Source organism: Chiloscyllium punctatum, chromosome 18 (genome assembly GCF_047496795.1).
Source record: "Chiloscyllium punctatum isolate Juve2018m chromosome 18, sChiPun1.3, whole genome shotgun sequence".
Classification (NCBI taxonomy): domain Eukaryota; kingdom Metazoa; phylum Chordata; class Chondrichthyes; order Orectolobiformes; family Hemiscylliidae; genus Chiloscyllium; species Chiloscyllium punctatum.
The window spans coordinates 75706417-75733154 of record NC_092756.1 but is presented as its reverse complement, the minus strand read 5'-3'; the positions used below and the strand labels follow the sequence as shown (position 1 = coordinate 75733154).

At 45.8% G+C, this 26738-nt stretch overlaps 3 non-coding genes across 3 annotated transcripts; 1 reads left to right on the top strand and 2 right to left on the bottom strand.

Moving 5' to 3' along the window:
• Nucleotides 1-6882: 6882 nt before the first annotated feature.
• trnar-ccu (transfer RNA arginine (anticodon CCU)) lies at nt 6883-6955 on the bottom strand. Its single transcript has one exon. It is a non-coding gene; the product is annotated as a tRNA-Arg (tRNA).
• A 3654-nt stretch (nt 6956-10609) lies between these two features.
• On the top strand, nt 10610-10682 carry trnar-ccu (transfer RNA arginine (anticodon CCU)). The gene has a single exon. It is a non-coding gene; the product is annotated as a tRNA-Arg (tRNA).
• Nucleotides 10683-12621: 1939 nt separating this feature from the next.
• trnar-ucu (transfer RNA arginine (anticodon UCU)) lies at nt 12622-12694 on the bottom strand. Its single transcript has one exon. It is a non-coding gene; the product is annotated as a tRNA-Arg (tRNA).
• Nucleotides 12695-26738: the final 14044 nt, after the last annotated feature.

The following is a 26738-nucleotide window of genomic DNA, read 5'->3' as shown; positions in this document are numbered from 1 at the left end:
GACGGATAATGTTTCTGCCAAGAGAAGACTGAGGGAGTTTGGGATCCAGTACTCTCTGAGGTATCCGGCGGTGCTCCGATAACCTTACATGGATCCGTACATCTCTTTGATACATCGGAGAAGGCAAGAGACTTTGTGGACAAATTAACCGAATCTGAACAATTTAGTATCTACAAATAGTGTTGTTTGGTTATGTCTTTGCTGTTTTTTTAAAAAAACTGAGGAAGTCCAGTTGGAGCTTTCTTTTCCTTGTTTTCCCGATTGGTAATAATCCGGTTTAAACTGTGTTTGGTGGCGGTTGAGATGTGTACTTTCAATTTCTAAGTGAAGTTATACCAGAGGATGGGTGGGGTATTTACCCCATCGATCTTAAATGTTTTTTTTTCTTTATTCATATTGCTATTCTATGGTATATTTACTTTCTATTCTGCTTGTGTTTGTGATACAGCTCTAGCTAGAAGGAGGGAAAATGGTTGGGATGGCTAGATGCCCACTTATGGGCAGTTTGGGATGAGTAGTTGCCCCTTTGGGCAGGAGGTGAGTTCCCCTATTCGGCGCCATTGGCACTTGAAATGGTGGTTTGTATTGCTTTTAATCTTTGATAGTTTTGGAGGTTTGTTAAATGTAGTGGTTTCAGTTTATGTAGTTTTTATATTTGATGGATCATATGACACTAAGGCTCAGTGATTTGTGGTTCGAGTTCCTCCTCTCTGGAATTTAAATGTTACTGCAGAATGTTATGGCTAATGACTTGATTAAATGTGAACCTGGAATATCAAGGGAAGTCACTCACCAATTAAGAGGAAGAAGGTACTTTTGAGTCTTAGAAAGGAAAAGGGGATATTCCTTTGTTACAGGAGACGCACTGGGATGACAGGGAGCATTTGAAACTACAGCAGAATGGATTTGAGCGGGTTTACTTCACATCATTTAATACCAGAAATAGGGGAGTGGCTGTATTGGGAGGAGGAATCTCCCATTTAAGTTACAAGAGTGTGTTAAAGACACTCACACAGGAGGTTTGCAATTCTTATAGCCTTGATAAATGGGGAAGAATATGGTGTTTAAATGTTTATTCCCTCCAGCTCAGCCCCTCAACTTTTTGCGAGATACGTTTTCTAAATTGATCAATCTGGAGTACTGGCATATCATTATAGGGGGAGATTTGAACTGTCTCATGGACCCACAGTACAGAGGTTGCCCAATGCCCCCCCCCCTCCACCCGCCAACCACGATACCCTCTGGACAAACTAAACAATCAATGGATCTGTGTGTGGAGTGAGGGTTGGTGGACATCTGGAGGTGTCTCCACCCTACAGGCAGGGATTTTACGGGTTTTCTTTTCCAATCCACACAGATGTCACACCAGGATTGATTTTTTTTCCTATCCCCGTGGCAACCCTGGACTTGGTGGCACCTTGTACGATCGTTAATATTACCATCTACACTCCAGTGTACCTGTTGGTTAAGATTAAGGACGTTACAGTGGGTCCAAGGCACTGGCAAATGGATCCCTTTATCCTCAAGGATAATACATTTGTGGAGCATTACTCTCGGGCATTTTGGGCTTTCCTAGACATTAACTAACGCTCGGATGGTAGCCAATCCTTCCTTTTGGAAATTGACAAAGCCTATGCCAGTGGGTCAGTTATTTCCTACACTGCCAGTAGGAGGCGGAAGAAGGGTGAGCAGCAACGTCTCCTCGAAGCACGGTTGAAGGCAGCTGAGAAGGTCGACTTTGACAGGCCCTCGTTGATCAAGTTACAGAGGATTGCGGCGCTGTGGTCTGCATTGAATCCCGTGCTCACGCAGACAGCAAAGAATGAGCTTAATTTTGCAAAGCAAAGGTTATATGATCATGGAGACAGGTCTGGTAAATACTGAGCATATCTCGCTTGGAAAGGGAGCGCCCTTCAATCCATTACGGTGATTAGGGAAGGGTCTGGGAACCGAACATGTGACTCCAAAAAGATTAATGTGTCATTCCAGAGATTTTACTCTAAGTTACATCAATCTGAGGTTTGTGAGGAGGGGAGGGCCAAAATGGAGGCTTTATTCAAGGATCTGGAGCTCCTGGGTGTGACCCCCGAACAAGAGTCTTTTCTCAATGTCCCCTTATCAGAGCAAGAGGTGCAGGAGGCTGTGAAGCAGCTTCAGAGTGGAAAGGCACCCGGTCCTGATGGACTTCCCAGCAAATTCTAGAAGGAATTTATAAACATATTGTCAGGCCCGATATTCAACATGTTTAATGACCCATACAGCCATGTTTGTATCCCGCCATCTCTGAGAGAGGCCAATATTTCGCTTATTCTTAAAAAAGGGAAGGTCCCGGGCGACTGAGCTTAGTCCAGACCCATTTCACTCTTAAATGTGGAATTGAAAATCCTCTATAATACTCTTGTGTTAAGGCTGGAGACTGTGTTAACTTCTATTGTTAAAGAGGACCAGACGGGCTTAATAAAGGGCCGCAGATCCTCCAATAATGTTAGGAGGCTGCTGAATGTAATTCAAGTGTGTCAACAACAGTCAATATAGGGATTGGTGATTTCTCTAGATACAGAGAAGGCGCTTGACCGAGTTGAGCGGTCGTACCCTTTGTATACTCTGGAGCAGTTTGACTTGGGCGAGGTTTTTGTAAGATGGGTAAAGGTTCTCCACAATGACCCTCTCACTGCAATCATCACCAACAGGGTGTGATCAAGCAATTTTAACATTTTTTGGGTCAGCCGGCAGGTCTGTTGCCTTTCCCCACTGCTTTTTACAGTGAGGATTGAATCATTGGTGGAGGGCATTCATAGGGATCCCAATATATCAGCTCCAGACGTGGGGTCAAATTTACATCAGAGTTTATTGTATGTGGACGATGTCCTAATTCTTTCATCAAATCCAGCAGTTTCAGTACCTCTCCTGTTAGCATGCATCTGTGTGTTTGGCACCTTTTTGGGGGACAAGATTAATTTTGCAAAATCAGAGTCTATGCCTATGGGTGGTCTTATGAAAGTGTTACGTCTTGAGGGTGAATATCGATTCCCATTTAAATGGTCATGAGGGTGGGGTTTTGTGTATTTGAGCATGTTCATTACTCCAGTTCTGGATCGGCTGTTCAAAGCCAATTTTTTTCAATTATTTGACAAATTCAAACAAGACCTTCAAAGATGGAGGTGCTTCTGGTCTCGTGGTTGGGTCGGATAGTGCTTATTAAGATGAATATTCTCCCTCGTTTACTATACCCTATATGGATGCTCCCCCTGATTTTTGATCAGCAAACATTGAGGAGACTGAACGGCTGGTTCAGCCCCTTTATTTGGCATCGTCAGTGGCCCCTCATTAAATGACCTAAACTGCGATTGTCTCACAGACTGGGGGGAGTGGATCTCCCAGACATTAAAAGCTACCAACGAAGCTCACTTTTATCCTACATGAGTGATTGGGCTTGTGGGGACCCTCTTTCAATATGGTTCGATATTGAAACCTCCCAGGCTAAGGTGACCCCTTACTCACTTGCTGTGTTTGGACAAAATGAGGACAGTTCGGGAACATTGCCATAACCCAATAGTTATCGATACTGTTAAAGCATGGAGGACAATTCGACAGAGGGAAGGCAATATTGGCAAGACACCTTCTCTTACACCGGGTATGCCGGGTTTTCAACCGGGGATGATAGATTCAGGATTCAAACATTGGGCAGTTAGGGGTGTGTCTTGTGCGGGTGATTTGTTTGAGGGAGACACAATGATGTCCTTCGATCAGTTAGCACGGAAACACGAGCTATCTAACAAGGACCTCTTTTGTTTATTTCAAGTTATGTATTTTATTTAAAGAAAAGACACTTTTGACTGATCCCTCCAAGTCCGACATAGAGAGAGGGGCGATTTAGCCCTATATCCTGCAGACCCCACAAAGTTGTGTATTTTTCTGACACAACATCCCACCAAACCCAACACAGACCTGGGGACATTTCCAGGGAAGATGAGAAATCGACTTGACATCAGACAAAGAAGATCAGCCGTGAAGACAAGGCTTGAATGTTAGCCATCCCAGATGGGACTTGAACCCACAATCCCAGGGTAAGGAAGCCAGTGCCTTTGTTATTAAACCACTGGGGCCACATTGACAAATCTGAAATGGCAACCTATAAATACTGCACCCTGAACCTTTCATATTGTGTTCTTCTCTGAGTTTTATACTCACACTGATTGGTTGTTCCCCCTTCCATCTCGCACTAAATCATTCGCTGCTTGATAAAATTGTTCTTACCTCCCAGTTCTCCCCAAACGAACAGACAAGAAATCCACCAAACCCCAACTTTGCACAACTCAACTCTGAGGAAAATGGAGCAGACAGGAAAATAGCAAAGGGCTCAATGTTATTTTGTGCAGCACTTTCAAGATATTTGCAGTTAGTGGGGAAGGAGGAAGTGGAGATGTTGCAAAAAGCTGCATTGAGGACAATTCAACAGGAACTTAGCGGGCATTGAGCCCATTGTGGCTGTGCTGTCTCTTTCAGACAATTCACCCCAAGATCTCCCAAATCCTGAAATTACCTTGTGCAAGTTTCGACAAAAGAGCATTTGTCATAATCCCGAAGCAGGCAAGTGGTTTTTAATGGAGTAGTTGAAAAATCCAGTCTATTTGGATTGAGATGGAGTTGATATGGGACGAAAATCAGCCACCACAAAGACCAGGCTTAAAAAGTCAACACCCCAAAAGGGATCTGAACCTCCAATCCACGACATCAGAAGCTACAGTCTGACCCATTATGCCACAATAACTCACTGCCAATACTCTACTGGGAATAGTTGATCTTAAACGAGTGCTACAGCCGAGCATATTCCAAGATCTGTCACGACACACTGAGGGATGGACTAAAGTTTCGGGCAGCTGCTGCCAAGGTGTAACAGGGAAACAACACAGTCTCAGGTCTTTCTGACAAATTATCACATCGTCCTTTCAGTTCTCAGACCCTCTTGGTGCCTGACAATGAACAGAGATCGTTTCCTGCCCAAGTACAAAATGCCTTTTTTTTCATGACACAGAACTTTGAGAAATGTCAAAATTCCAGTGTTTTGTTGGTCCTTTTCTCTCAGCATAGACTGTACACAACTGATTTAGAACCTTTGTCTGCATTACTATTTGATTTTTTATGAAGAAAGTATATTTTTTAAATAAAAAAATATCTGGAGAGAGAGAAAATCTGCCCGAACCTGCGGGACCCCGTTTGGGGGAAGAGAGCCAGCCCTATATCGGGACAGGAAGGAGATTCCAATGGCCCAGCATGGATTGTTCCAGTTAATATCCTCGCCTCCTTGACCACAAAGTGAAGTGGGAGATGGCACGGGGCAGGGTGACACTAGGCACACGGACACACAAGATGGCCGCTGAGCCATAAGTTGGCCACTTGGCACACAAGATGGCCGCCGGACCACAATATGGAGAGAGACAGCAGAGCAAACACAGACACTGCCTGGGGCCACCAGAATGCCAGCACAATGCACTCACAACAGAGTTGATTAGTTTAAGGCGGATGGGAGAGACAATACACATGAATAACATACACTGCCCGCCGAAGGGTCTGGGTCAGACAACACCTTTGATAGAAATGCTAACTGTTAGATCCAGCCTCAATACAGAGTGATAATAACCAGGGCTGCAGTAATCATCCTTCTCAGGAAGAGCGATTAGCGCCCATTACTACAGCAACGGACGTCCGCGCAGACGCTGAAACTGACAACAACTGCACTGAAATTAACAAGGGCCACACTGGAACTGACAATAACTGTACCGAAACGATCAAGGATTCTGCAATGTTTACAATAAACAAGCCATGTTACAGAGACAATAACCTCATCACTGACCTATTATATCACAAAATGTATAACAGTATCTTGACCATGTGCTCCGGGTTGAGAGAAGAATCACAGCTGACCACTGTGCTGTTGGTGCTGCTCTCTCCCCGGAGCTCCGGGATTTCCTTGGACAATAAACTCTGTTGGTGAACCCCGACTCTGACTCAGAGCCTGGTGATTTTCAGCAGTTGCCTTCCCACAAATGTTTGACCAATCTGTGTTCTCCAACGATGGCCTAACTACCTCATATCTCCATCATAGCCTCCTTGCAATTGTATTCAATACCTTGACTAAGAAAGGTAAGGACCCAAATGCATAGCCACAGCCCCATCAGTTCCAACCTTGAACACCCAGATTTCAATCATTTCCATTGACATATTGGACCTTATCATAAATACCAAACATGCAGGTCATCTGGGGTTCAGCTGGTAATGTTGACAGAATATAGCTTAGACTGACACCAACACAACCAAATCAGAAGTTGCTTTGTCCATAGATTGGTAGGCCTATGTGTTGGAACCCCAGTGAACTCATGGATAAGGCACTAACTTCCTAAACCAGATATTGTGGGCTCAAGTCTTATTTGGGGTTTTGATTTTGTTGAAACCTTCACTGTGCAGCTGATCTTAATCCTGTGTGGTCACGTGTCCATGGCAACAAAATCAGGCATTTTCAATTGATCCTCAGCTGGAGAAATTTGACCTGACAGAAAATTGGCCAAACTAAATTAAACAGCAGCCAAAAGCTCCAGAGAACAGTGCAACTAAGATCAAAGAGTTGCAAAGATCCAAGAAGAACCAGTTCCAACCAGACTGAGGGTTGTATATTGGAGAAGTGTCAGGTTTTCAGCCATTGTGACTGTGCTGTCTCTTTCTGGGAATTCACCCCCATATCCTGCAGACCCTGAAAATTCTGTATTTTTCTGTCACAATTTCCCACCAACCCAATACAGACCTGGGGACTTTTCTCAGGGAGATGAGAAATCAACTTGATCTCAGACAAAGATCAGTCATGAAGACAGGGGTAAAAAAGCCTAACACCTCAGATGGGACTTGAACCCACAATCCCTGGCTTAGGAGGCCAGTGCCTTATCCATTAGGCCACTGGAGCTGCACACAAAGAAGAAAAATCGCAGCCTTTACATATTGCTCTGAGTCCTCTCATTGTGTGTTTTTCTGAGATTTCTATCCTTCCTGCTTGTTTTTTTACCCCTTCCATTTCATGCTAAATTGTTCGCTGCTTGATAAATTGATCTCGCCTCCCATTTGGCCCCAGACGGACATTTGAGAAATCACAGCCGGTCAGACAGCGTCCGAGGAGCAGGAGAGTCGACATTTCGAGCATAGGCCTGAAGAGCTTATACTCGAAACATTGACTCCCCTGCTCCTCGGATGCCACCTGACCAGCTGTACTTTTCCAGCACCACACAATTTGACTCTGATCTCTCACATCTGCAGTGCTCACTTTCTCCCAGTCGAGAAATCAACTCAACTCCAACTTTGCAGACCCACAGTTTGAGGCAAATGGAGCAGAAGGAAAAGGGCTCAATGTTATTGTGTGCAGCACTTTCAAGATATTTGCAGTTACTGGGGAAGGAGGAAGTGGAGATGTTGCAAAAAGCTGCATTGAGGACAAATCAACACAATCTTAGTGGGCATTCAGCCCATTGTGGCTGTGCTGTCTCTTTCAGACAATTCACCCCAAGATTTCCCAAATCCTGGAATGACCTTGTGCAAGTTTCTATTACACATCATTTGCATAAGCTCAACGTAGGCACAGTGATGTTTAACAGAGTACTGTTGTTGATGTACATTTTAGAACATAGAACATAGAAAAGCACGGCACAGAATAAGCTCTTTGGCCCACAATGTTGTGCTGAGGATTAATCCTCATGTAAAATAAAATAACTTCACCTCCACACCCCTCAATTCACTGCTCTCCATGTGCATGTCCAGCAGTCGCTTCAATGTCCCGAATGACTCTGCTTCCACCACCACCACTGGCAACGCATTCCATGCATCCACAACTCTCTGCGTAAAGAACCTTCCTCTGACATTCCCTCTATACCTTTCTCCCAATATCTTCAAACTGTGACCCCTCGTGCTGGTCCACTGTGTTCCACAAATCCGGACGACACAGGTTTGTGTTCAATGGTAGATGTTTTATTATCGGACAGTTGGCGAGAGATTCAATATGTCCCCAAAGGTAGCCCTGAGTCTACTTGGAATGACACTTCTCCATGAATCTCTGCCCTACACACAGAGACAGTATGTTTTATAGGAATTAAACAAAAGGGTTATCAGTCACATGGGCGATTGTATTAAACATAGTTTAAAGCAGGTAATTATCAATTTACAAAGCCCGATGAACAGCGATGTCCTGTACTAACGTGTGATTAGATTACAGAAGCTCATTATCATATTCTTCACGGTGATGTGTTGATGTGAAGAGATGATAACAGAAGGGGTTTGCCGGCTGGAAATGGGGGATTCACATCCCTATGGTAATATGGAGGGGAAGGAAGACAATGGGAGTGGGAGGCAGTTTAACAGGGTTGTGGCCAAGGCTAGCAGTCTTGTGTGGAAAGGGCAAATCCCTCTGTCCAGGACTACAGGGGGAATCCACATGTGTGGCTCCACTCGGCTCTATTTCTGAGATACAGTCAGCCTCCCCCCTGACTGAGATGTTCTGTCTGTATTGGAAGAGGACAGGCTTTCCGTTGATACTGCAGTAAGGCCTTTGGTAGTGGAACGTTTAACCCTTGAGTCCCCAATGTGTCCTGAAAGAGAAGCAAAGTATGGAACTGACCCCTCTTTGTGCATTTTAACTTCCTCACCAAGATGCCAATATTTTCATGTCCAAGTTTGAACAAGACGACTTTGCTGCACAGGCGCTATGACAACAGAGGAACGGACACCGCCCAACAATCACCAGACACGGGTGTCCCCTCCCAGTCAGGGAACACTTCAGCAGTCAGGGACATTCACCCTCAGAGCTTCGGGTGACCATCCTCCAAGGGAGACTTCGGCATACACAACGACACAAAGTGGCCGACCAGAGGCTGATCGCCAAGTTCGGTCCACATGGGGATGGCCTCAACTGGGAACTTGGCCTCATGTCACACTACAGGGGACCCCACTACACTATACACACTCTCAAAGACAGATGCACACACAGACACACACACACACAGACACACACACAGACACACACACACAGACACACACACAGACACACACACACACAGACACAGACACACACACTCACACCCATAAACACACGCTCACAGGCTTATACTTCTTCACACTCACACTCACATGCACATAGTCACTCACTCTCTCTCTCTCATGCACGCGTGTACACACACATAGGTCTTCAGGATGAATTTGTATTTGCACCATCTGCAGGCAGTCAATGCAGGCAGTCAGTCAATGGAGTATTTTATACATTCCACTTTGGAACTAGTACCAGTCTGCTCGGAGTGTGTCTGGGAAAATTAACAAACAGTGAAATTCACAACCAATCCTGGAGGAACCTGTTTGGGGGAGGTCACAGCACAGAAATAGACAAGTGAATATTTTACGTGTGGCCTTACAGTAAGTCTGCAGTGGTGGGTAGAGTGGGTTCTTTCTCGATTATATGTTTTATTGAGCTATGTCTCTTGATTAAACTTAAAATATAAGCCATAAGTATTAATTTCACCTGGAGCAGTGTTTGGTAGAGGAATAAGACAGTGCTATTTTCTGGGTCTGTAGATTGAAAGAAACAAAAATGGCTTTAGTAGAGTGATATGCTCTTCTTGTCGGATGTGGGAGTTTTAGGGAGAGTATACCAGTTACTGAGGATTATGTCTGCAATAAATGCTGTTGGTTGGAGAAATCAGATCAAATGGATTGGTTGGAGAGAGAGTTAGAGACCGTGAGGTATTCACAAAAGCAAGGGGATGTGATGGATGGCAGTTATAGGAAGGGGGGAATGTCTCCGATAGTCACATTGATGGGTTAACGCCAGGAAAGGTAAGAGAGGTAGGCAGGTAATGCAGGATTCTTCTGTGGTTATCCCCATTTCAAACAAATATGTTGTTTTGGAAAATGTAGGGAGTGATGGATTCTCAGGGGAATGTAGCAAGAACAGCCAAGTGTCTGGTATTGAGACTGGCTCTAATGCAATGAGAGGTACGTTGGGTTCCAAGAGATCAATCGTGTTCGGGGACTCTCTAGTCCGAGGCACAGACAGTTGCGTGTGCACTACTTCCACCGCTGTGACTGTGTGTTCAACCTCATCCGTCCTCTTTTCCAGGTCTCCCAGCTGCTGTTCATGCTTCTGCAGCATGATAGAGATTGGGGCCAGCTTCACCTCTATCTGCTTCCCCAACATCTCGCGAGATTTCGCATGCTCCTTCCCCAGGGCCTCGTCGGTAATCGAGTCCGAGGATCCTGCAGGCTGGGCCGGGGGCCTGGCCCCGGACACTGCTCCTCCCTTCTTCAACATCTCTGGACGATGAAAACGCAGGTACGTTGATGTTTCACAATGTCCTGGGACTCCACAACCTTTTCAGAGTCCCAGGATATCACGATGGTCTGGATTGGGGGGATAGAAATTCTTCCCCCTTGTGCTGTGGTGCGAAGCTCTGCAACATGATCGTCTGAGAACACCGCCATCTTGGATCCCCAGAGTGCAGTGAGAGAAGAAAACTCGGAAAAAGACACAATGAGAGGTCAGGGTGCAGTATTTAAAGGCTGCTATTTTTTCACAAGCTATGCAGCCCCAGTGGCCTAATGGATAAGGCATTGGCCTCCTAAGCCAGGGATTGTGGGTTCAAGTCCCATCTGGGGTATTGGCCTCTTCCTTGTGTGTCCTTGCTCTTTCATCCACTTTGCAAACATCCCCATCTCTGCATTCAGTTGATGGGATGTGGTGTCCCACGTTGCCTTGTACAAGTGTTTTGGGGATCTGCAGGATTAAGGCGAAATTCCCTGAAAGCGACAGCACAGTCACAATGGCTGAAAACCTGCTGAGATTCTCCTGGTGATGGCATGGTGGCTCAGTGGGTATCTCTGCTGCCTCACAGTGTCAGGGACCTGGCTTTGATTCCTCCCTTGGGTGTCTGTTTGTGTCGAGTTTGCACATTCTCTCCATGGGGTACTCCGGATGCTTTGGTTTCCTCCCACAGCCCAAAGATGTGCAGGTTCGGTGGATTGGCTTTGGGGAATGCAGGGTGAGAGGATAGGGGTTAGGCCTGGCTGGGATGCTCTTCAGAGGGTCAGTGTGGATGTGATGGGCTGAATGGACTCCTCCCACCCCACTCTAGGGCTTCTCTGAACAAGTTTGGAGCAGATGGTCAAAGGCCCAGTCAAGGCTTCGTGAAGGGACTGCCATCCAGGTGTGTGTCCCTGTGCTCCTTTTCCCTGATCTTCCCGAATGTTCAAATCAACATCATCACATTAAAGATATTTTGTTTCTTGTCTTAATGAGAAGGGATTTGCCTTCAAGAGCACATAGGTTTTGGATGTTGTTTCTTGAGGTTTGCTGATGAAACCGTTGATGTGCAGGGTCAACTGCAGATAATGGCAGAGACACTCTCCAGTGGTGACTGTCAGCGTTACCAGTCGTGAAGACTTCATCCAAGAAACTGACGGTGATCTTGGCTGCAGGTAATCTGGGTTTCAGCTGGTAATGTTGACAGAATATAGCTTAGACTGACACCAACACAACCAAAACAGAAGTTGCTTTGTCCATAGATTGGTAGGTCTATCTGTTGGAGCCCCAGTGATCTCATGGATAAGGCACTAACTTCCTAAACCAGAGATTATGGGCTCAAGTCTTATTTGGGGTTTTGATTTTGTTGAAACCTTCACTGTGCAACTGATCTCAATCCTGTGTGGTCATGTGACCATGGCAACAAAATCAGGCATTCTCAATTGATCCTCAGCTGGAGAAATTTGACCGGATAGAAAATTGGCCAAACTAAATTAAACAGCAGCTATCAGCTCCAGAGAACAGTGCAACTAAGATCAAAGAGCTAGAAAGATTCAAGAAGAACCAGTTCCAACCAGACTGAGGGTTGTATATCGGAGAAATGTCAGCCTGAGTCAATCCACTTTATAGCTCCTGGCATGATAACAGTGAAGGGTATTGGTGCGACCCCATTGGATGATGTGAACCCAGCTCATGACCGTATTGGCCAAAGCCACAGAAGATTCTGGAAGATGAGGGACAGGAGAGGAGGAAAACACACCTGAACGCCAAACCCTTAGCAAAGCCTTGACTGGGTCCTGCAGTGGAGCTCTGACCATCTGCTCCAAAACTGTTCATAAAAGTCCTCGCATGAGTAGTGCAGGCCATTCAGCCCATCTCATCCACACTGACCCTCTGAAGAGCATCCCATTAGGACCCAACCCCTATCCTCTCACCCTGCATTCCCCAAAGCCAATCCACCGAACCTGCACATCTTTGGACTGTGGGAGGAAACCAAAGCATCCGGAATACCCCATGGAGAGGATGTGCAAAGTCTATGCAAATAAACACCCAAGGGAGGAATCAAAGCCAGGACCCTGACATTGTGAGGCAGTCGTGCTACCCACTGAGCCACCATGCCATCCCCAGGAGAATCTCAGCAGGTTTTCAGCCATTCTGACTGTGCTTTCCCTTTCAGACAATTCACCTCAATCCTGCAAAACTTGTGCAAGAAGACGTTAGGCACCACTTCTCATCAACTGAATGCAGACTTTCCCAAAGTAGATTAGAAATCAAGTCGACGAAGGGCAAGGGACTGACACCCCAGATGGGACTCGAACCCACAATCCCTGGCTTAGAAGGCCAGTGCCATATCCATTAGGCCACTGGGGCCACACGGCAGCCTGAAATTCACAGCCTTTATGTACTGTACCTGACCTCTCATACTGTGTGTTTCTGAGTGTTATCCTCTCACTGATTGTTTTTTACCCCGACCATCTCATGCTCAATTGCTGGCTGCTTGATTAATCAATCTCACTTCCCATTTGTCCCCAAACGGACAAACGAGAAATTAACCAAGCTCCAATGTTGCACAACTCAATTCTGAGGAACATGGAGCAGACGAGAAAATAGCAAAGGGCTCAATGTTATTTTGTGCAGCACCTTGAAGATATTTGCAGTTAGTGGGGAAGGAGTAAGTGGAGATGTTGCAAAACAGCTGCATTGAGGACAAATCACCAGAATCATAGCAGGCATTCAGCCCATTGTGGCTGTGCTGTCTCTTTCATACAATTCACCCCAAGATCTCCCAATTCCTGCAATTACCTTGTGCAAGTTTCTAATAATCATCATTATAAATCAGACAACACCAGGTTGTAGTCCAACAGGTTTATCTCAAAGTACTAGCTTTCGGAGCGCTGCTGCTTCGTCAGGTGGTTGTGGAGTATAAGATTGTAAGACACAGAATTTATGGCAAAAAGTTTTCAGTGTGATGTCACTGAAATTATATGTTGAAAAAAATCTGGATTGTGTGTGAAGTCTCTCATCTTTTAGAATGACCAGGTTGGTTTCAGTTCTTTCATGTGTAAATCACAAAACGTTTTTCATTGCCAAGTGAAATGGCAAGCTGTCCAATAAAAGCTAAATGCTGTGAATGCTGGAAATCTGAAACAGAGAAAATGCTGGAGAAATCATGACTCAAAAACATGATTGAGTTTTCTGAAAAAGTCACAAAGAGGATTGATGAGGGCAGAGCGGTGGATGTGATCTATATGGGCTTCAGTAAGGCGTTCGACAAGGTTCCCCATGGGAGGCTGATCAGCAAGGTTAGATCTCATGGAATACAGGGAGAACTAGCTATTTGGATACAGAACTGGCTCAAAGGTCGGAGACAGAGGATGGTGGTGGAGGGTTGTTTATCAGACTGGAGCCCTGTGACCAATGGAGTGCCACAAGAATCAGTGCTGGGTCCACTACTTTCCGTCATTTATATATATGTTAGTATCATTATGAGGTATCATTAGTAAGTTTGCAGATGACACCAAAATTGGAGGTGTAGTGGACAGCAAAGAAGGTTCCCTCAGATTACAACGGGATCTTGATTAGAAGGGCCGATGAGCTGAGGAGTGATGGGTGGAGTTTAATTTAGATCAATGTGAGGTGCTGCATTTTGGGAAAGCAAATCTTAGCTGGGCTTATACACTTAATGGGAATGTCCCAGGGAGTGTTGGTGAACAAAGAGACCTTAGAGTGTAGGTTCATAGCTTCTTGAAAGTAGAGTCGCAGATCGATAGGATAGTGAAGAAGGCGTTTGGGATGCTTTCCTTGATTCTAAATCAGTTGTGTACAGTCTATGCAGAGAGATAAGAACCAACAAAACATTGGAATGTTGACACTTCTCAAACCTTCTGGATCGTTGTGAACAAAAAGGCATTTTGTGCTTGGGCAGGAACCGATCACTGTTCATTGTCAGGCACCTAGAGGGTCTGAGAATTGAAAGAACGATGTGATAATTTGTTAGAAAGACCTGAGACTGTGTTGTTTCCCTGTTACACCTTGGCAGCAGCTGCCCGAAACTTTAGTGTATCCCTCAACATGTCATTTGAGATGTTGGAACATGCTGGGATGTAATACTCGAATGATGCCAAGACTTTACACTGGCAAATGGCTATGTGTGCCCTAGTAGCATATTGGGTAAACCACTGTCCTCCTAAGTGTGGGATTGTGGGTTTAATTTCCCTCTGGGCTGCTTATGTTTTAAGCTTGGTCTTTGTAGCTGACTCTTGTCCCATGCCAACTTCATTACGATCCAAATTGACTGCATTTTTCAAACTACTCTGTTCAAAATAACTGTGCCTGTGTTGAGATTATGGTGAATGATGTGTAATAGAAACTTGCACAAGGCAATTCCAGGATTTGGGATATCTTGGGGAGAATTGTCTGAAAGAGACAGTGCAGCCACAATGGGCTGAATGCCCGCTAAGATTCTGTAGATTTAGAACATACTACATAGACCATAGAACAGTACAGCACCGAACAGGCCCTTCAGCCCACGATGCTGTGCCGTCCATTGATCCTCATGTAGGCACCCTCAAATGTCTGTGACCATATGCATGTCCAGCAGTTTCTTAAATGTCCCCAATGACCTTGCTTCCAGAACTGCTGCTGGCAACGCATTCCATGCTCTCAAAACTCTCTGTGTAAAGAACCCAGCTCTGACATCCCCTCTATACTTTCCTCCAACCTGCTTAAAATTATGACCCCTGGTGTTAGCCATTTCTGCCCTAGAAAATAGTCTCTGGCTATCGACTCTACCCATGCCTCTCATTATCTTGTATACCTCAATTAGGTCCCCTCTCCTCCTCCTTTTCTCCAATGAGAATAGTCCGAGTTCAGTCAACCTCTCTTCATAAGATAAGCCATCCAGTCCAGGCAGCATCCTGGTAAACCTCCTCTGAACCCTCTCCAAAGCATCCACGTCTTTCCTATAATAGGGCGACGAGAACTAGACGCAGTATTCCAAGTACGGTCTAAGCAAAGAAAGCATTTGTCCTCAATGCAACCTTTTGCAACATCTCCACCTACTTCCTCCCCACTAACTGCAAATATCTTGAAAGCGTTGCACAAAATAACATTGAGCCCTTTGCTATTTTCCTGTCTGCTCCATTTTCCTCAGATGTGAGTTGTGCAATGTTGGAGTTTGGTTGGTTTCTTGTCTGTCCATTTGGGGACAAATGGGAAGCGAGATTGATTTATCAAGCAGCCAATTTTTTCGCATGAGTTGGAAGTTGTAAAAAACAATTAGTGAGAGCATAAAACTGAGAAAAACACAATATGAACCATCAGGGTGCAGTATTTAAAGGCTGCCAGTTTAACAGCAGATGCGTAGCCCCAGTGGCCGAATGGATAAGATGTTGGGCTCCTAAACCAGAGCTCGTGGGTTCAAATCCTATCCTGAGTAGCCAACTTTCATAGGTTGCTCTCTTTGAGTTTTACTTCTAATCTACATTTTCAACATCCCCATGTCTGCATTCAATTGATGGGAAGTGCTGTCCAACATGAACTTGCTCAAAGTTGTCGGGGATCTGCAGGATTGGGTCGAAATTGCCTGAAAGAGACAGCAGAGCCACAATGGGGAAAGAACTGCTGAGATTCTCCTGGGGCTGGCATGGTGACTCACAGTGTCAGGGACCTGGCTTTGATTCCTCCCTTGGGTGTCTGTTTGTGTCGAGTTTGCACATTCTCTCCATGGGGTACTCCGGGTGCTTTGGTTTCCTCCCACAGCCCAAAGATGTGCAGGTTCGGTGGATTGGCTTTGGGGAATGCAGGGTGAGAGGATAGGGGTTGGGCCTGGGTGGGATGCTCTTCAGAGGGTCAGTGTGGATGTGATGGTCTGAATGGCCTCCTCCCACCCCACTCTAGGGCTTCTCTGAACAAGTTTGGAGCAGATGGTCAAAGGCCCAGTCAAGGCTTCGTGAAGGGACTGCCATCCAGGTGTGTGTCCCTATGCTCCTTTTCCCTGATCTTCCCGAATGTTCAAATCAACATCATCACGTTAACGATATTTTGTTTCTTGTCTTAATGAGAAGGGATTTGCCTTCAATAGCACAAAGGTTTTGGATGTTGTCTCTTGAGGTGTGTTGATGAAACCGTTGATGTGCAGGGCCAACTGCAGATAATGGCAGAGACACTCTCCAGTGGTGACTGTCAGCGTTACCAGTCGTGAAGACTTCATCCAAGAAACTGACGGTGATCTTGACCGCAGTCTCACCACGGTCTGCAAATCACAATCGGCTTAACCAGACTCAAGAACTAAAGAGAAACCAGGAACATCTCACCGATATTACCATGAAGGTTGGCTCCAGCAAAGGATCAACAGCGAGACCGCAAAAACACATTTCATATCTCTCTGTGCTGGAACTTTCTGCTGTCTTTTTCCATTGAAATAATATCCAGCTGCTTTATTCTTCCTACCAAAGTGTATGACCTCACACATTCCCACATTGTCTTTCATTTGCTGAGTTTTTGGCTATCCCTGAACCCATCCATCTCCCTCTGTAACCTCTGTGAGTCAGCCTCAGCAGTTGCCTTCCCACAAATGTTTGTCCAATCTGTGGGTGTGGCACTCCAAGTTCTCCAACGATGGCCTAACTACCTCACATCTCCATCATAGCCTCCTTGCAATTTTATTCAATACATTGACTAAGAAAGGTAAGGGCCCAAAGACTGACACACACACAACCAAAACAGATGTTGCTTTGTCCATAGATAGTTAGGTCCATCTGTTGGAGCCCCAGTGATCTCATGGGTAAGGCACTAACTTCCTAAACCAGAGATTGTGGGCTCAAATCTTATTTGGGGTTTTGATTTTGTTGAAACCTTCACTGTGCAGCTGATCTCAATCCTGTGTGGTCACGTGTCCATGACAACAAAATCAGGCATTCTCAATTGATCCTCAGCTGAAGAAATTTGACCTGACAGAATATTGGCCAAACTAAATTAAACAGCAGCGATTAGCTCCAGAGAACAGTGCAGCTCAGATCAAAGAGCTACAAAGATTCAAGAAGAACCAGTTCCAACCAGACTGAGGGTTGTATATTGGAGAAATGTCAGCCTGAGTCAATCCACTTTATAGCTCCTGACATGATAACAGTGAAGGGTATTGGTGTGACCCCATTGAATGATGTGAACCCAGCTCATGACTGTATTGGCCAAAGCCACAGAAGATTCTGGAAGATCAGGGAAAAGTAGGGTAGGAACACACACTTGGATGCCAGTCCCTTCGCGAAGCCTTGACTGGGCCTTGCAGTGGAGCTCTGGCGATCTGTTCCAAACCTGTTCAGAGAAGCCCTAGAGTGGGGTGGGAGGAGGCCATTCAGCCCATCACATCCACACTGACCCTGTGAAGAGCATCCCATCCAGGCCCAACCCCTATCCTCTCACCCTGCATTCCCCAAAGCCAATCCACCGAACCTGCACATCTTTGGGCTGTGGGAGGAAACCAAAGCACCCGGAGTACCCCATGGAGAGAATGTGCAAACTCTACACAAACAGACACCCAAGGGAGGAATCAAAGCCAGGTCCCTAACACTGTGAGGCAGCAGTGCTACCCACTGAGCTACCGTACCATTACCAGGAGAATCTCAGCAGGTTTTCAGCCATTGTGATTGTGCTGTCTCTTTCAGACGATTCACCCCTGTATCCTGCATATCCTCAACATTCTGTATTTTTCTGACACAAGGTACCACCAACCCAACACAGACCTGGGGACTTTTCCAGAGGAGATGAGAAATTGACTTGACCTCGGGCGCAGATCAGTCATGAAGACAAGGGTGAAAAGTCAGACATCCCAGTTGGGACTTGAACCCACAACCCCTGGCTTAGGAAGCCAGTGCCTTATCCATGAGGCCACTGAAGCCTCATATCTGACGTAAAAATGGCAGCTTTTAAGTTTGCTTTGCAAGAACACACTGACTGTGTCTCAGCCAGCACGGAGTCAGTGCCCTGGACTGAGGGGATTCTAAATCTCCTGGTTATATATGTTTTTCTCTTTACCCCCGCACTGCCGCCTAACTGTGGTAGTGCTTATATTTTCCCCAACACCCATGTTGTGTGTGTGCAGGTGTGAGACACAGTGAAAGCCAACACATGTACAAATCTTTATTCAATTCCCACCACCAGGAAGAACCACCGCAATCTGCGGACTGCCGCGTGCAATACCCTCCACCCCAGATCCCCGTGAGAAAGGGGGAGGACTCCCATGTAGAGAGCCCTTCACTGGGGATTGTCCCCACTGCCCGGTGGTAAATGGGCACGCCAGGGTGTGTCCGGGAGGTGGATGAGGGTGTGCAGCAGCAGTCTGTACAGGGCCCTCTGTGATACACCCCTGAAAGGGACAAAACTAAAACTCCGGAGACAGCTCAGGTTGTGGGGCACAGGCTCCCGCAGGAAGTACAGGACCCCTGGGGCCAATGTGAAATTCCGTCCGGGCAGGAGTGAGTGCAGACAGGATCCCACCGCACACCTGAGCATCCTCCAACTGGGGCACTACGTGGGGTCAGAGCACCGTCATTTTAAGATGTCGGATGGTGGTGGCCACGTACCGGACGTCTACCGCTGCCCTGCTCGCTATATCCTGCGGCAGCGTCCAGCCCAGGCCCCCACCATCCAGCACGTCCCCGACCCTGGTCACCCTCACAGTCACGGCCCTCCCCTCCGACAGTCACTCGAACCCACGAGTACGGAGGTGCGGATTCCTGAGCAACGTCTCCCTGACGACAGTCGCTACTCCTGCCGGAGGGTAGGCGTGACGCGATTCGACCATGTTCCAGACCGTGAGCAGGTCCTGGTAAAAGACAGGCAGTGTCCTGAGAGTGACCTCCAAACCATCACGGTCCCTGAACAGGAGCTGAGTCTCGTAGTTGAGGTTACGCACCTGGTGGAAAAAATACGTCACCAGGGCACCCCGCCGAGGGGGAGGCTCAATGTAAAGGTATCGCTGCAAGGTCTGAAGGTGGAACGTCGCTACCTGGGTGTGAACGCACACCAGCGACTGACCGCCCCCCTCAATATGGAGACTCAGGACCTGCGCAGTGACCCAGTGCATCTTTTTGTCCCAGAAGAAGTGAACCAACATTCTCTGGATGTCAGCGACAAAACCAGGAGGAGGGACCAAAGTGACCAGCCGGTACCACAGCATGGCAGGCACCAGCTGGTTTATGACCAACACTCGACTCCTGTGAGACAGCACTCGGAGCAGTCCTGTCCAGAGGCCTAGGCGAGGTGAGACTTTGGCCTCCAGCTCCTGCCAGTTCCCCGGCCAGGATTCCTCAGCCGGGCTGAGGTAGACCCCCAGGTCGAGGAGATGGGTGGTACTCCAGCTGAACCCCCGTAACTCCTCCGGCAGAGACTCCACCCGTCACGGACTGACCAGTCGTCTGGAATATTGGGCCCAGTTGATCCTGGTGGAAGAGACCGATGAGTACAAGGCCTGGCACTCACACATCCTCCCCAGGTCAGCAGGGTCGGTGAAAGGGAGGAGCACGTGGTCAGCGTAGGCCGAGATGACCACCCCTGTGCCCGCACCGCACAGAACCAGCCCCGACAACCTCCTCCACAAGAGGCACAGGAAAGGCTCCACGCACAGGGAATCCAGCTGGACGGACAGGGGGCAGCCTTGGCGTACTCCTCTCCCAAAGTGAAGGGGCAGTGTCATGGAGCCATTAACTTTAAAACTAATTGTACCTGCCTCCACTTGGTCCACATCCACACAAGCATTTCTTGTCACGAACCTGTCCAAATGTCTTTCTCATAGATTCCATACAATGTGGAAAAAGGCCATTTGGCCCAACAAGTCCACCCAGACTCACTCACCTACATGTCCTCCTGACAAATGTACCCAACCTTCACATCCCTGAACAGTCTGGGCAATTTTGCATGGCTAATTTACTTGTGGGAAGAAACTGGAGCACCTGGAGTAAACCCACACAGACACGGGGAGAAAGTTCAAAATCCACACAAACTGTCACCAGAGGCTGAAATTGAACCTTGGCCCCTCGTGCTATGAGACAGCAGTGCTAACCACGGAGCCAACTTGGAAACTCTACACACAGTCACCCAAGGGAGGAATCAAAGCCAGGTCCCTGATGCTGTGAGGCAGCAGTGCTACCCACTGAGCCACCATGCCATCCCCAGGAGAATCTCAGCAGGTTTTCAGCCATTGTGACTGTGCTGTCTCTTTCAGACGATTCACCCCCCCATCCTGCAGATCCCCAAAAATCTTGAGCAAGAACATGTTGGGCACCACTTCCCATCAGCTGAAAGCAGACAAGGGGGATTTCTCCAAAGTCAATTAGAAATAACGTTGACAGTGAACAAGCCATAAATAATCAGATACCCCAGATGGGACACGAACCCAAAAACCCCTGGTTTAGGAGACCAGTGCCTTATCCATTAGGCCGTTGGGGATGCACCCGTCAAGGTCAAATGGCAACCTTCAAATACTGAACCCTGCCCTGTCATATTGTTTTTTTCTGAGTTTTCTACTCTTACTGATTGTTTTTTGCCCCTTCCATTTCATGCTAAATTGTCGGCTGCTTGATAAATTGATCTCGCCTCCCATTTTGCCCCAGACGGACATTTGAGAAATCACAGCCGGTCAGACAGCGTCCGAGGAGCAGGAGAGTCGACATTTTGAGCATAGGCCTGAAGAGCTTATACTCGAAACATTGACTCCCCTGCTCCTCGGATGCCGCCTGACCAGCTGTACTTTTCCAGCACCACACAGTTTGACTCTGATCTCTCACATCTGCAGTGCTCACTTTCTCCCAGTCGAGAAATCAACTCAACTCCAACTTTGCAGACCCAGAGTTTGAGGCAAATGGAGCAGAAGGAAAAGGGCTCAATGTTATTGTGTGCAGCACTTTCAAGATATTTGCAGTTAGTGGGGAAGGAGGAAGTGGAGATGTTGCAAAAAGTTGCATTAAGGACAAATCAACAGAATCTTAGCGGGCATTCAGCCCATTGTGGCTGTGCTGTCTCTTTCAGACAATTCACCCCAAGATCTCCCAAATCCTGGAATTACCTTGTGCAAGTTTCTATGTCACCTCATCTGCCATAATCTCAACGTAGGCTCAGTGATTTTTAACAGTACTGTCGATGAAAAATTCAGTCAGCCTGGATTGAGATGAAGTTGACATGGAATGAAAATCAGCAACAAAGCCCAGGATTAAAACCCAAGCAACCCAGATGGGACTTGAACCAACAATTACCAGCTTAGGGAAGCCAGGGCCTTATCCATTCGGCCCTGCAGGCTCCCACCTTGCACTCTCTGTGGAAAGTGTTGACCTCAAATGAGTGCGACAGCTGAGCATGTTCCAAGATCGACAATGACATGTTGAGGGGCACACTAAAGTATGGAGCAGCTGCTGTCAAGGTGTAACAGTTAAAGAACACTGTCTAAGGCCTTTCTGACCAGTTATGACATCATCCCTCCATTTCTCAGACCCTCTTGGTGCCTCAGATTGAAGAGAAATTGTTTCCTGCCTCAGTAGAAAGATCTGCCCGATCTTTGTGCGAGACCCCCCTTTGTGGAAGAGAACCAGCCCTATATCGGGACATTATGTTACTAACGTTCATCTGGTTGATCAGTGGAAATTAAAAGCCATGTCACACAACAGGCGGAGTCAATCTTTAGCTGAGTAGAAGTTCAGCAGAGAGAAACAGACTTACTTTGTGATATAATTGGTAATTCCTGTCCCATTGATCTATTAACTGCAGGGAACTTTCAGATACGTGGTATCTTTAGAGCAATTAAATATCCTCCCAAGATATATGCTTTCACTCTCAACTGAAGATGTTATAACTTCAATGGCTAAGAGTACTAACCAATAAATCAATGCCAAGCCAGTTGAAGTATTACACTTGGCACATCATCATCGCTGTAATTGCAGAATGCAGCATAACCTATTCCGTCTTCTAACCTACTGACAGCCAACTTTTCAAAAGTCTCCTTACACGACTCTGAAAACGAATTAAAAGAAACCAATTAAACCAAATAAGCACAAATTAAAATGTCCCAGTCATTTAAAAAGGCTCTGTAACAAAAGTCAAAATCTCCCAAGAAAGCTTATACTTACAGAGTCACAGAGTTGTACAGATCCTCTGCTCCAACTCGTCCATGCCAACCAGATATCCGAAAGTTATCTAGTCCCACAAACCAGCATTTGGTCCATATCCCTCTGAAGCCTTCTTATTCATGTCCCCATCCAGCTGCCTTTTAAATGTTACAGAGTCTTTGAGTTATACAGCACGGAAACAGACCCTTTGGTCCAACTCGTCTATGCTGACCAGATATCCTGAATTAATCTAGTCCGACTTGCCAGCATTTGGCCCATATCCCTCTAAACCCACCCTGTTCATATACCCCCATCCAGATGCCTTTTAAATGTTTTGGAGGAGCCGGTGTTAGACTGGGGTGGACAAAGTTAAAAATCACACAACACCAGGTTATAGCCCAGCGGGTTTATTTGGAAGCACTAGCTTTCGAAGCGATGCTCCTTCACTGGGTGGTTGTCTTCACCTGATGAAGGAGCAGCGCTCTGAAAGCTAGTGCTTCCAAATAAACCTGTGGGATTATAACCTGGTGTTGGGTGACTTTTAACTTCTAAATGTTGTTATTGTACCAGCCTCCACCACTTCCTCTTGCAGCATGTTCCATATAAGCACCAACCTCTGCATGAAAAAGTTGCCCCTTAGGTTCCTTTTAAATTATTATTCCTCTCACCGTAAACCTTTTCCCCTCTGTTTTTGTACTCCCCCACCCTGGGGAAAAGACTGAAGCTATTCACCCTATCCATGTCCCTCATGATTTTATAAACCTCTAAAAGGCTACCCTTCCACCTCCAACACTCCAGTGAAAATAGCCTCAGTCTATTCCTCCTCCCCCAATAGCACAAACCCTGTAACCCTTGCAACACCCTTGTAAATCTTTTCTGAACGCTTGCAAGTTTTACAACATCTTTCTATGGCAGGGCAATCAGAATTGAACGCAGTATTCCAAAAGGTGGCCTAACCAATATCCTGTACAGCCACAACTCAACATCCCAATTCCTATACTCAATGCACTGACTAATAAAGGTAAGTGGATCAAATGCCTTCTTCACTATGCTATCTACTTGCAACTCCTTCTCTTCCTAATCTGTGTGTATGTGAGTTACAATAATCTTTTTGCATTCTGATATGAATAGATTCACTCTTTTTTTCATTCAACATATCCAGGTTTAATTGGCTACTTTTAAACGCCAATTCAATTGGTTTGGGAGGAAGACATCCACAAGAAAGGGTCCCTTTTTAAATTAACCTGTTAGTGACCAACCAAGGATCCAGGTAAATGAAGAAAGGAAACCATTTCGTCCCTGCTCACCTCGGAGCTTAACAATTTGGGGTATCTGTCTGGAACTGTAATAACGTGGGGAACAATTCTCACACCAGCCTCTCTTTGTAAGTGCTCCATGTATTTACGAAACAATGCCCTTCACCAGCACATCTCAGTGATATATTTAACATTTCATTCACATTAATCACTCCAAGGGCATGATCTACATTAAGAATATAAACAGTAATTACTGAAACACTCAGGTTTGGAGCATCTGCTGAAAAAAACAAAATGAATATTGCAAATTGATAATTGTATTTCTCTCCACAGATGCTACCTGAGCTGCATTTCAATATTTCCTGATTTTATTGCAGATTTCCAGCACTTGTGGTATTTAACTTTTGTATATATTTTTTTACGTAAGGAGAATGGAGACTTGAAAACATTGAATGGGACTTTTGCTCATTAACCTCTTGGGAATTGTCTGCTATTGAATGATTTGATTCAGACTTTAGACAAGGTGCAATCATGACAAAGTCTGTGGGATTATACTTATTATATATCAAGGAACAGCTCATCAAATAAGGCAATCCTCTAAAACATATGAATTCTCACCTCAAGTTTGGGGGGAAAGGTATAAAGGATCAGTATTAGATGGGGTGAGATCTGATCAACTTCAGAAAAACTTTGATCTTAAAACTACAATTCTACAGTGAAAGTGAAATATTGCAAAGTGTATGGTTAATTGTCGATGATATTTGTTCCTCCTTATTTAATTTCTATAAGTATCTGTAGAGTAATTTATAAACATATATTTAAGAACCATTGTCATGCATTATTTTGGTAATTTTATAATTTGCCATTACTTTCTCTTCACCTTATTCAAGGAGAGTGTTTATTACAGTGAGTGATACCACACAGTATTTCAATTGCACTGAATTGGTTTTGAAAGATAACTCAATAAATGCAGGTTGATGCTGTCGATGGTTCCTGTCGATATATTTTGTTGACCTGTTCAGACGTGTTATGATGTTAAGTCTTAGGCAGAAAGAGGAAGAAGGTATAAGTAAGGTTCAAGAAACTGAAGACAGACAGATCCCTGGAGATAACAGGAATGAACTCAAACTAGGAAATAGAGAATTGGAAGGGACCATGCAATTTTTATGGAAAACAGGATGAAGGAACCTCCAAGGCATTTTACAGAGGGATAACAAGCAACAGGTCGCCAGGGAAAGAGTATGTCTTCTCAGAGCAAAGGAGGGAATTTACACATGGAGCCGGAGGAAGTGGGTGAGGTTCTTAATGAATAAACTGCATTGGTATTTCCAAAGGATTCTGGGTAGTCCAAGATGGAGGACGGGAAAAAGTTGTGACTGTAAGAGCTGCTCCTTTATTGAGGCATTTTAAGTGTTGAGGGTGATTTCCTCAAATTCCAGGAGCAGCAATTACTGTTTTATTTTGCAACTTTGGAGAAAAATAAACTCAAAACATCGGCACTTTTAAAAAGAAGAAAGGCAGACAAAGAAAGCGAGTACTTGGTCAGGAGGGCAGGAGGGAAGAAACCTACACTGCTCACTGATATGGATAGGAAGGGTCAAGAGGGATATGGGCCCAGGGCGGGCGAATGGGACGAGATTAGATTAGGATATGTGGTCGGCATGGACGAGTTGGAGCGAAGGGTCTGTTTCCATGCTGTACATCTCTATGGCTCTATGACATGGTGGATGGTGAGTCTTGTATATTGATATTCTAGAGGATGTTAATATTAAAAATGAGGTGTTGGGTGTTTTGAAAAGCATTAAGGTCGACAAGTCCCCAAGACCTGATGGATTCTTTCATAGAATCCTGAGAGAGGCAGGTGTGGAAATTGCTACGGATTTGTACAAAATATTTGTATCCTTTATGGTCACAGGAGAATTCCCTGAGGACTGGAGAATACTCAATGTTGTTTCTTTCTTTAAGAAGGGCAAAAAGAATAATTCAGGAAATTGAAGGCCAGATTGGCTTCCTGCAACTTCCTGTTATTCATTGCTTGGACATCACTGTCTGTGCCTGGATGGTACCCTCTGGAAGTCACTCTGTAAAGATCTCCACCCCTCTACCTTGGGGTCTCAGGATCTCAAGGTGTTCCTCTCTTTGGCCAAGGTTTCGATCCATGTGTAATGGTTTCCTGAATGTAGTTCCTGTGAAGTGCCTTGTGCCATGAAAAGGGATCCCTGCATGCAGGCTGTAGTTGGGTTGAAGTGTTATGGAGAGCAGGCAGGAAAGTGGAGTTGAGGCCGAGATGAGATCAGCCATGATCGTGTGGGATGACAAGGCAGGCTCGAGGAGCTGAATTGCCGAATTTTTAAGATCTTCGGAGCACAACCAAAGACAGAGCTATCAATTGCCGTGGGTGTCTAACATGGTATCTCACCTCAGATGCATCATGAAGAGGGTGTCCATGTTCAAAGTCAAGGGTTGTAAGTTCATATCCCATTTGGGCTGTTATGTTTTTAAACATGAACTCTGATCAGCACCCTGTGTCTGTTTGATCTCAATTCCAGTTAATAAGGGGAGATGGTGGTGCAGTGCTAGACCTGGAGTAGGAATCCAGAACACCAAGTTCATGGTGTGGGGGAGATGGACTGTAATCCCACCATACAAGGTGGTGAAATCTCAGCTCAGGAGGAGCTTTGTCTGATGGGAACCATATATTGCTATTGAGGTTTGTTAGGAAGCTAACTGGTTCCATATTCTCCTTTCAGGAAGAAAACCTGGTGAGACTACAGACCCACAGCAATGTGGTTGACTCACCCTCTGGGCAATAAACACTGGCCTAGTCAGAAACATATCGCATTCCTTCCCTGTAGCTCGGTCACAATCCTGGAACACCCTCCATTGATTCATTGTAGGTTTACCTCCAACAAATGGTCAAAAATCACACCACACCAGGTTTTAGTCCAACAGGTTTATTTGAAAACACGAGCTTTCGGAGCATTGCTCCTTCATCAGGTGTAATGAGAGAGGAGGCATCAGACACAGAATGTATAAGTAAAATATCAAAGGGTCATACAAGTGATG